This window comes from Amphiura filiformis, chromosome 8 (assembly GCF_039555335.1).
Source record: "Amphiura filiformis chromosome 8, Afil_fr2py, whole genome shotgun sequence".
Taxonomy (NCBI): Eukaryota; Metazoa; Echinodermata; class Ophiuroidea; order Amphilepidida; family Amphiuridae; genus Amphiura; species Amphiura filiformis.
This window is the reverse complement of record NC_092635.1, coordinates 60,613,046-60,625,484: the sequence shown is the minus strand read 5'-3', so window position 1 is coordinate 60,625,484 and position 12,439 is coordinate 60,613,046.

Genomic DNA, 12,439 nt, shown 5'->3' with positions numbered 1-12,439 from the left:
TGTCAGTTCTTCTGTTTCAGTTTTCTTTTGTTCCTTTTTATTTTAAATTAAAGACACGGCAGGCTCACCCGGCAGCTGACATGCTAAAATTAGCCATTCACCACTCTCCAACCAGATGTCTAGTCCATGGAGTTTTGAATAGGCCAGTCTGTCACTTTTAAAACGGGATCTAACTTCGTCTAATCAAATGCTTGTAACTTTGCTTCTTGAAGTCACATTGGATTCAATGGGGTGTCATAATGTGCCGGTCTACCGGATTAGATAGTGCATTTAAAATAAATGTACAAATGTATCCAAATATGGTTTAGTTAAAAAAATTAGGATTTTTCTTCCAAGTGTAAGGATACTTTTTTGACACAGTATATGCCAGATTTTGGGGAACCCCAATTTCAAACCTGAACTTGTCTAATCTTGTGATGTGAATGAGAAATGAAAAACCTGAAAATTTGAGCGGGTCATTGAAATTGCACAACATACACAAAATTGTAAGTTCCCAGGGAGATTTTTTGGCATGTCAAAGGGGGGAGATTTTTAGCATGTCGAAAGGGGGGGGCAGAGATTTTTGGTATGATGATAGTGGGGAACAAGCAAGTTTTGTCAAACTATTTTGAGAATTCCCCACCTGGGGTACAAATAATTATTGCACACTCCCTTAGCACGCCTGAATGACTTCTAATCAGTATCATTCATCACAACTCACTATTGTTTGTGTGGGAAAATACAATTGCGAGTGAATTGTATTGTGTGTTGCACAACTTGCACTAATTGAATGCATGCAAACCCAGGTGCACAAACCTCTTCAGTGAAGTTATCATCAACATTGGGAGGGTTCTGAGTTAGCAAAACTGACCAGCAACTTCATGGGTTAATTTACTTGGTGCTGGAAAGGCACCTACATCATGTACATGTAGTCAATATTGCTTGATTGCCAAAATTTCACAATTTGGATAATTTACCACATTGAGCTGCGCTTGTAATGTTTCTAATCTATGTAGGGAAGGTCTACATTATCTCTGAGGTAAGATGGATGAAGTATACTTTTGATGCTGCAATTTAGCAGACATACATCAATGTATGTTATAAAGATATAATCCCTCCGATTCCGAAGCAGGGGTTGTCTTCTTGTGCGTCTGTGTGTCCTGGACCCCTTACTTTTTGTATTGGACCCAATAAATTTAAAGTTGAAACTGACCAATGGGTCTGATCTAGACTTAATGGACCTCTTTAAATTGTACGATGCACACTGCACCGGAGCTTTTATCATTTAAATTCTTTGCAGAGTTGCTCATAAATTTTTTTATCATTGTCGATACAAAAAAAGGAACCAATTAGACACTGAATCTAGAGCTTTCAAAAATCATGAAAATAATCGGTCAATACAATGACAACGCAATAACAATAACAACAACCTTGGCAAGTTACCACATATTCCTGCACATGCGGACCCCCTTAAGATTCTCACTGGACCCCTTAAATTTGGGTTTTGCAAGGCTCAAAGGGACCGGACAAAATCAACTGGACCCTTAATATTTTTGAGCTAGTGCTACGTCTATGGGTCCATTTCTTCATTTTATTTTTCAACAGTCTTTTGACACTGGCACACTTCCTAACGATTGGAAAAAAGGCTCTGGTTACCGGCATATATATAAAAGGGTTCAAAATCTTCACCCGAAAACTACCGCCAGTTAGTCTCACATGTATAACTTGCAAGATCATGGAGCACATCGTCTTATCGCATACAGCAAAACATCTGGCTAGAAACAACATCATAATCGATGAGCAACATGGGTTTCGCAGATGATGTCATGTGAGACCCAACTGATCCAGGCTACACACAGGACTGGTCGGAAGTGCTAAACCGTGGAGGGCAGACGGATGTCTTGCTATTAGACTTTAGCAAGGCATTCGACAAGGTACCACATCTGCGCCTTGCTGCCAAGCTCAACTACTATGGCATTAGAGGGAAGATGTTAAGTTGGATTCAAGACTTCCTTGTAGGGCGAGACCAATGCGTCGTTGTTAATGGCACGCACTCTAAGTGGTCACCAGTGACATCGGGAGTACCCCAGGGCTCGGTCCTCGGTCCCACCCTCTTCTTGTTATACATAAATGACATAGTTAGTGACATCAGTTGCACCCTGCGGCTTTTCGCAGATGACAGCATCCTGTATAAAGAAATAACATGTGCCGATGATTATAATCTCCTTCAAGAAGATCTGAACAAGGTGTTTAGATGGGCCGACCAGTGGCAGATGTGTTTTAATGCTGGGAAGTGTGAAGCTCTATCCATCACCCGTAAAACAAAACCATTCAATTACACCTATGAGGTTGACGGGCAACGCATCCAGAAATCATCTAAGCATAAATACCTTGGCGTCACTATCACCAACCAACTGGATTGGAAAGAACATGTTCAAAATGTCACTGCTAGCGCACGAAGCACCTTAGGAGTCCTTAGACGTAATCTTTCATCTTGTCCATCTCAAGTCAAAAGTAGAGCATACCAGGCATTGGTACGACCAAAGTTGAGTACGCCTGGCTGCGTGGAGCCCGTGACGTCAAACAGCAGGTGAACGCACTGGAGGCAGTGCAGCGTCAAGCAGCTAGATTTGTTTACAACAACTATGAAAGACAGGCTAGTGTTACACAGATGCTGCAACGCCTTGAGTGGGACTCCCTAGCTACCAGACGTCTGCTCAACCAGAATACAATGTTCTTCAAGATACATCATGGGCTGGTTAATATTCCTTTCCCCTCGACGGTACTACCATCTGTTCGTCAGGGTAGAGCATCCAACATCTATAGCTACCAGGCCATACAACCGAGGGTCAACACCTACCGCTACTCCTTCTTCGTTCAGTACAATACCAGTTTGGAACAGATTGCCATCTCCAGTCGTATCATCTTTGACAGTTAGCCATTTCCAGGCCCTGGCGTTACCACTTCTCCGGGATATGGAAACTACACCAACCCACCAATCCTTGTAGTCTTCGGGGCTTCGCCCCTTTTTACTCGCACTTTTGTTGATGTTTTTTTTTTTTTTTTTGAGCACCGAATTTGGCACGTATGCACAGCACAGCTCTCCTAGGAAAAGCCTCGCTTAACAGGAGTTCATCACTCAAGACTCAAGACTCAAGTCTGTTCTAATCATTTCCTTTCATGAAATCCTCCTTTTAAATAATACGACAAACAATCATTTGCAACTATCTATATAGCTAAAATAATAGTTTCTCATTCATGAGAGCTCAATAGGCACGCAAAGACAATTGCGTCGGCGTACAACGCCTACATGTACCACACACGCTTTGGGTAGCGCTGCATTTCCTGTGCGTGCACAATCGATCTCACTATGTGTCATTCCACTTGCAACTTGCGACATTACGCACTACGCAGTGCACGCAGTACATTCATTATCATTACCTAAACTATTATTTTAGCTATAGTACTAACTACTAAAATGCAGCGTGGACTCTATTCTCTTGGTCGGGGCCACGTCACATCCATTCATGCATTGGAGTGAAAACAACTTATCGTATATTTTTATTTGCAGAGAGTCGAACCTGGCACAATAGTGTGATAGCTTGTAATGTGAATGCGAATGTTGTTTTCACTCCAGTGCTATTGTCAGCCGGTTCATGCCCGGATGTCCGACTGTCCGAGAATATTGAAATTGTTCGGCGAGACCTTTTCTGTTTTAGATCTTGCTCAAGTTGCTATCCAGTATACTATAGGTCTGTTGTACTACAGTCATGCAGTCTACTTGTACTACGGTAATCAATTCAAGATGATGACATTTTCCCAAAAACATAAACATGTAAATCAATTTCATTTTATAGGTACCGGTATGCTAGGTGAATTCAAATTTGCCATCAAACTGCATCATTTTACATATCAAATTAAAGCCCTTGAGTAAACAAAGCCAAAACTGAAAACCTTTTTTTCATAGCACTTTCCGTAGCAAATTAAGTTACATCTTGTCAAAGATTGACTTTCATCAAAAAGATTCAGCTAGCAAAATTCCCCAAAACAGCATTTCGGGCGTTTCTCGATCTTAGTCTCATTCAGCTTTTTTTTAATGGAACTGCTATCAAAATCCCTCTAAAATTCCATGTGCGATTGTCTCACGTCTTATCACCATAAAAAATCATATATTTGGGTCAAGTGAAGTATAGAAAACATATTTTTGTAGGTTTCCTTGACCAGCCTGTTCTTTTAAATTTCTATGTAAAATATGTATTGAGTTTTAGGCGAATTTGGTTGACTAGCAAATGTGTTATACTTTAATCTAAGCAGGTTTGCCTGGCATACCTGCATTTATGATTTTGTGTGACTGATGTCAAGCATGCTTGTACATGTATCATTGTATGTGCAAAATAATATGCAATGGATGATTAATACTAACTTTCTACATTTAATTTGTAAGAAGGATGTGTCAAAACATTTTAGCATTGTTTGTACCTCACTCCCATGCTCCCTCACTGACTGAACTGACCTTGCCCGGCCCTGAGCTGAGTTTAAATGGCATGTCATGCCTGTCATTGCCTGTGATGATGATGTGTGCGACCCGGGGTGTGCGAGCGGATTAAAATTGAAATCTAAAATTCCAAAACAGACAGCTGTTTAAAATATTTTGCATTGATGAACACTGGTGACAACGACACTCAGAGCAGATTTATAGACTAAATGTTTGAAATTTACTCTATGAAATCCGTAAATAAAATCAAGAAGTTGCACAAATAAGTTTAATAAAAATCCCGTGACCAAAACATACGACTTTCCGTAGTGTTACCAAGTGGCATTTTAATGACCTTGCGTCATTTTATCGCCATGTTCAAACCAATTTTTCACACAAACGCAAGAAAATTTAGCAATTTCATTTAATCTCACAATAAAAAACCTTATTGTCTTACAAAAAGATCTATCAAATCAAGAATCGTGTACCTGCAAGTGACATTTTTACGCCAATCCTGGAAGGAGGATCGTGCGCCTGATGCAGCCATCTTGTGACATTGCCAGCCCATAAAAATATCCACAATGCAGTGCGCGACCCACCCAGATTGATAAAATTAGTGCAGGGATCATCTGATCATATCAATAACAAAAAAGTTTTGACAGGTGCGAAATCGGAACCCCGGGAGCGGAACGCTCTTGAAATTCGCAAACAAAAGTTTCAACATTTTGATAATAGGCTTAACATTCCAATGTATTAATTGAGCCACTCAGGTGGAAATACCGATATACATGATTAGGCTTTAAAAAAAATAAGTAGACTTGCCCTTATCATGTTTATTTAGGGTCGGTCGAAATTCCTTTTTTTTTTTTTTTTTTTTGCAATTTCTGCAAAATATGATGTGACGCCTAATACTTTGCATAGAGAATTTTAGAGAAATAGAGATATATGGGCTTAACAAAAAATGAAATGTACGTGTCTTCAGGCGTGTGTTTATCGAAAATACTGGAAATGTGATTCAAATCAATGCAGGAAACACGACTGAACATAATTTCCATCCAACATTTCCCTGTTAAAGTAACAGCGTGACTGTGTTTACGCTGCCAAAATTAACGAAACAAATGCAGAATATAGGCCTATAGAGTCAGAATTTTGTAGCCTAATTAACGATTTTATGCGTTTTATACCGCAGTTTAACATAAATAAAATACATTATTTTGAATTTTATAAACCAAAATATGACATTTCCCTATAGTTAAAAAAAAACGGGAAAAAAAACCGACTGTGTTTTTTTTCAGATTTTTGGGTCAGTCGATATTGGGCAAGTCAACTTCTAAGCCTTCTGGGAAATTCTGGCCGTGAGTGTATCAATGCATGCCTATGTTCATTCTCCACTCCGGGGTTGGGTGTTTTTGGGTTTTTTTTTGCGTTAGGCCTATTATAGGCCTATTTGAAAAATGGATACATATAGGCCTAATGAGCAGATTTTATACTTCTTAGTTAATACTGCAGCCTAAAATGTAAATCATTTTGATAAAACCTGATACTTGTTACGTATAGGCCTATCACTGATTGTTCAATATTTATATCTAAGCAAATTATGAATATAGGCCCTAGCATAAAAGTTCGTCTGCCTATAGCATCTTCTCTGGCCTATAGAGACGTAGTCAATTTAGGATTTTAAACTTTTGATCTCATGACAAGATTAGACGAAGCCAGCGGGGTTTGGGGCAGACGAAAAAAACAAAGATCCTTATCATTTTAGGATCTTTGCAAAAGAATGAAAGAGAAAATAGTCTGGAAGCAAAGGAAAAGAAAAGGCCGACAAAATTCACCCCGATCATCGGCAAAAATAGTGTAAAATACAAAGCTTTTGCGCGCTGCTCGATCCCAAAAAAGTCATTTTCAATATGATCATGACCATGGGCCAAGTATAGGGAGACCGGGGATGGAAGTTACACGAGGAACGGAGGAAGTTGTTGGCCTACGGTGCAAAATAGAAAGTTTGTGCGCGATACGGGACGCGTGCACATTGTCCCATCATAGGCGTAGACCCCGGGGATAATCCTCAATATTTTGCCAGGGGAGATGGTCCATACAATCATCCCCCAATGTTGACGCCTGTATGCCCCCCTATGTGGGTTTCTGACCAAATTAACCTCATATTTGGCCATTTTATCCCCCCAAAGTGCCAATTTTTGCGCGCTTCGCACGATTAGATTCCACTTTTGCACCATATTTCATTATGTTAGCTTCAATATGGCAAAAATTTTCGCTCGCTTCGCGCGCATTTGTACCGTAAACTTATTTGGTCGCCAAAAGGTGCTGGATTCACTATAATTCAAGAATGTTTTCCAACCCCATCCCCCAATGTCAAAACGAAATCTACGCCACTATGTGTCCCTCCCATAAGCCGACGGGTACCGGTAGACGGACCTTAGGGTCGGTCGGGCTTTATTTATCTACCGGTATTTATTTAGAAATGACCAAAAAAAATCACCAAAATCTGTAAATATTTGCAATTTGGGAAAATACAAAAAAAAACTTGTACAGAAATTTTTGTTCCCAATTTGTTCAAAACCTGGGTCGGTCGGGTTTTCTTAAGTTTTCGTCGCCTAAAGTTCTTTTTTGGAAACTCGAAGACATTGCATGTACAGTCTCTTTATATAAAAAGTTATACAATCGGGATTTTTTTCGTTTTGCCCTCGAAATGTTTATTTTGTCACAACCCCGACCAAGAAAGCTGGCTACGCCCCTCCTTCATCAGGAAACTGGCAACCCCAAGTTCGGGATCAATGACCTTTTGGACATTACCCCGACACTTTGGGTAACTGGTATCGGCCCCCGTCGCGGTTGAGTGATGGTTGTTATCAGTGTCCAAAAAAAGAAGAGAGTATAGGCCTAGAGAAGAGAAAAAAAGTTAAATTGCGCGTAATTGAAGCTAATTGAGTAGGCCCATGCCTAATCACCCGCCGCAAACTCGTTCATTTGAGAAAATAATATAGGCCTAGGCTTCATCATCAGTACCAGTCGGTTGCGGAGCAGGCGACTACAAGCTTTCTCCAACTATTGCGACCATGGGCAAGCGAAACAATTTTGTTTGGCTGCAGCATCCCTTCAGTATCTCACAGGAGGTGCTGGACATCTGTAAGTACAGTGTGCGCGGCCGTCCCGGTTTCCTCTTCCCATGTGCATGATGTGGTGGAATATAAAGGGCATTTCACAGGATCGTCATCTTCAAGACGCAGTATATGGCCGAGAAATCTGAGTTGATGAATCTTGACTCGGGCAACCAGTGGAGTGGTGTTGGTCATGCAGATTGTAGATGATTTCATTTCATGCGCGTACTTTGGGGGGAGGGCTTTGGGCGCCAGCCCCCCGGGGTAAAAGCAGGGGGCGGCCAAAACGAAGGGGCGGCGGATGACGAAGGGGCGGCAAATGAAGGGGCGGTGGAAGAAGAAAGGGTGGCAAAAAGAATTAATAAAGAGAAAAGTGGCGGAAAAAATTTGAAAAGTATAAAAAATGTGTAATATACATCAAGATGTGTTGCTTTTTAAAAAATTGGGTCAACCTTTTCGGGTTGTTGAGGAAGGGGCGGCAAAATTGAATTTTCTTCAGCCCCGCCCGGGGCAGGAGCGACCACGGTACGCCACTGCATTTGGAATCCGATCCGCACGCTTGATGTTTAACATAACTATGTAACAAGATGTTGCAAAGGCATTGATCTTGTTTTCCATGTCCTTGGTGATCATGGTGATTAGGGCCTACCATGCTCGCACCCGTACAAAAAGACACTAACACAAGTTGTCTCAAACAGCTTGATTTTTGTTTCGTTTGGCAGGGATGAGCTTCTTCAAAGACGTGCCAGTTTCCAGAAAGCTGCCCAGGCTAGTGCGTTTCTTCTTTTTAGGTCTCCAGCACTATAGAGCACATCTTGGAACCCAATACTTGAACTTGTCTGTGACATAGTTGATGGTACTACCTTAGACTTCAAGTGCTGGTTGGGCATTACAGTTTGCAGTCATAATATTCTGCCTTAGGTGCGCTGGTGACACGGCCTAGATATGCTATACTGCAGTTGCAGTCATAGTATGCTGCGACTGGGCCCGGGCTATGGAAGATTCCAACAGGGCAATATCATCAGCAAAATCCAGGTCATTCAGCAATCAGCATCCTAGCAGGATACCTGCTTGACAGACGTGCATTAGGTAACAATTCCAGCGTCAATTCCAGAAGTTGAATTCTTCATAAAGTAGGCCTAGTCTACCAGGATAATGAACTTGAAAGGAATGGTGCCAACACATCACTCTGAAGCACTCCAGTTGTTACTTGGAAAAGTTCTGAGATACTTCCATATCTACCATAACGGCACTATTGGAGTCCTTGTAGAGCACCTGGATGGCATTGACCACAACCTTTGGTATTCCATAATGCCGCAGCACTGAAAACATGGCGGACCTATAATTGATGGAGTCGAAGGCTTTTTTGAAGTCCACAAAAGTGACTGTTAAGGGAAGTTGGTACTCCTTGAAGCCTCCCAAGATCCTCCTCAAAATGTGATATGCATGTGCTCCATGAGCACAGCTGCGACCTGATCTAAAGCCAGCCTGATTGCTTCTCATGCAGTAAAGGATGTGAGGTCGGATCCTGTTCAAAAGGATCTTGTTGTACACTTTTGCGGCAATGGACATAAGCGAAATACCACGGTTATAGTTTGTTATGAGAGAGAGGTCGCCTTTCTTTGGTAGAGGAATGATTACATTGGGCTATTTCAGAAAATAGGTGCACACCCCCTATAGAGGAGTAAATTTTCAATCAAAGATATGTCCGGATTTCCAAGATTTGCTTTCTGAAAACGACTGGATTTCCAGTTGCCAATGTTACTGGAAAAAGCTTGGAAATCCAATCAAATGAAGGAAAATCACGGAAATGTTGAAAATGAGCTTTCATATTGAGGATTTCTGATTTTAAACTATTTTTCTGCCGGATTTTTTTGCCTTTGGGCACTTTAAAAGTCTGGATTTCCAACAGTCATGACTGGACAAAAAGTCTGGATATCCGAACTCCTCTAGGGGTGTGCATCTATTTTCTGGAATAGCCCATTTGTGACCCATTGACGTGGCGGTGTCAGCGTTGAGTATACATCCATACAGAATTCGAGAATCATAATATCAATCATGCTATCCCCTCCTCCCTGAAGTGCTTCAGCAGTTATTATAGCACAGTCCAATGCTGCTGCCTTGTTGGTCGTCGTGGCTGATTTGCTTCGACTACTTCTTAGTAGACTCAGGATAGGAAGATCTTCAACAGCTGGTGCAGGAAGTTCTGAAGCTACTATGCCATTGTCGTTGTTAATGAGTGAGCTAAAATATTCCTTCCATTCCTCAAGCAGTTCATGGTCACCGGTTGGGGCTGTTCCATCTCTCTTTTGACTTTCACCCCTTTCCTTGAGTTCTTCCCAGAAAGCGGGTGTATGATTTTCCAGGTGATGTCCCCATCTTGTCGGCCAGCTTCAAGTCTTCCGTCTGCTTATTGAGGGTAGCAAGGTCGTCAGCTTTATAAGAGTTGTTATTAAAGGCTGGTGTTCAAGTTCCTCCATCTTATATGGCTTGACGAGACATTGAAATGGAATACCGCTTTTTGGCCTCATCCCTTTCAAGTTTTATAAAGTAGTCTGATGGTTGAATCTGATACCCAACTCGGCAGTCCGCATGGCTCTTGCTTTCCAATAACATTCTCAGCAACTTCACGAACCTATCAGGGATGGGCGTGGCGTCATCCATGCTCAAGACCTGGAATCTGTTTGATAGCTCTAGCTGAAATTCCTCCTTTGTATCAGGATCTTGCAACTTCTTCCAGTTGTGTCTTGCAAGGTTTTCCTTTGCTTGTTCGCAGACTGGCACGGACGCTCACAATACGATGATCGGAGTCCACTTCTACCATGTCTACTGAGTTGTATGCTCGACAGTTGCGGAGAGAAATACCCACTTGCTGTTTATTAGAATGTGATCTATAATCCAGCTGGATGGGTCCAAGTCCAGAGACGGTTCCTGGATTGGGGGAATCTCATCTGGGCCGGTCTGAGATTGTACTCCTAGCAAGTGTTGACCAGACGCTCACCATTGTTTTTGGGTGAATCATGGTAGCAGTATGGACCAATGACCCAAGGATGAGAAAGATGACTATCTGTTCCTAATCGCCGAGGATGAGATGAATGTTGTGTCTTTTCATACCATCCAGGTGGTCAGATAGAGATGAATAGAATTCCTCCTTGTCAGAAGATGTTGAGCACTCAGTGTGTGCATATACAACAGTGATGCTATAAGCTGAGGGTTACCATGGTTACCATGGAAATGGAATGTTACAAATTAGTATCCTCTCGGAAACAGCTTAAACACTCTTAAGACATCTGTGAATGTGCTTGGACATGCAGACCCACGCCGGGACCCACTCCTCAGTGCTTTGATCTTGGTAGCAAAACTGAATATTAATACCCAGTTCCTATCGTCTGAACAAAGTTCATTAGTTGGGCTTGGTAGCTCTTGGTGTAATGAGACGATGTTCTTCAATTCCGGCAATGTCAATACCTGCATCAGCACAGCCCATGAATAGCTGATGGATTTTACCCAGGAACTGGAAGAAGTTGCAAGATCCTGATACAAAGGAGGAATTTCAGCTAGAGCTATCAAACAGATTCCAGGTCTTGACTACATACTTCGACCATATGGGTCCTATTAAAGAAGAGCATGAACAGAGAAAAAGTATTATAGGAGGAAGCCTTGATCATGATCAGGGCTAGTTATGTCCCCCTATCAGTGGCGGCGCCACGGGGTTGGGGATGCCCCAGTCAGAGCTCTTGGCCCCATGTTGCCCCCCCTGTAAAAACCAAAAATTACGAAAATTTCCACTTCTTGTGGCATTTTTGGGCAAAATACCCCCCTGAAATTCACTTCCCCTCTAATGCCCCCAGAGCTGCCACTGTCCCCTATTCGCCAGTGAAGTGGTTACACAACTCCATGGTATCACGTGTTGTTCAACGATGTTTTAATATAAAATAATTCACTGACGTTTCGTACAAAAGTACTTTATCAAAGTGATGAAATTAAAACATCGTTGAACAACACCTTTTTGTTCAGTTTCTTTCAACTTTTTACCATGCGATGTAACGTGGGACTCTTAACGGTTTTTTTCCATGGTATCACGCAAGTTTTGGAATTGGTAGAATGGTAGTAGGCCCCTACATGCCATAGACTTTGTGTTGCGATCATTTTGCTCGTAGTGCAGAACTCAAACGCGTGATCCAGTTGACATCGGATTACGTTTACACGTAACACTTCGCTGGCGACCTGTGTGGGGTACCCGAATTTAAAACCTTAAAAGTGTCTTATCATATAATGCGAGCGCAGCATATAAAAAGGTTTGACTACAAAAAAACCCGATTCTCTTATAAATGCATCAGGCTACGCACAGTTTCCACCTCGATACACCCGAGTACACAGACATTTCCAGCACAGCGAGTCTAGTCTCCACGCAGTCTGTACTACACGGTTGAGTGCATAGCATCATAAGAAATGTGTGAGATCTAGTGGAAAATAGGCATCTGTGATTGGTTTTTGCCAAAACCTCAAGTGTTCCCTTCATCTAATAAAATTTTTGTATCGAACGAAAGCTAACACTTCCCATAAAAACACTTGTTTACATTAGGCATGTTTAATAGTCAACAGATAATGCAATTCAATGTTGTTGGGGTTTTTTTTTATAGCAAAGCGAATGTGGTAAATCTATTGAAAACTACCTACCCAAGCACATTTTTTGACCAAAATGTCGGTTTTAAAAGTCAAAACCTCAAGTGTTCCTTACAATATTTTTCAAATTATATGTCATTAAATGAAAGAGCACACTTATATTGGCCATATACTAGCTAGGCCTACATTAGAATGAGCAATGGCCACCGGGGGGGTCTTCGAAAAAAAATTACGGGGATGTGCC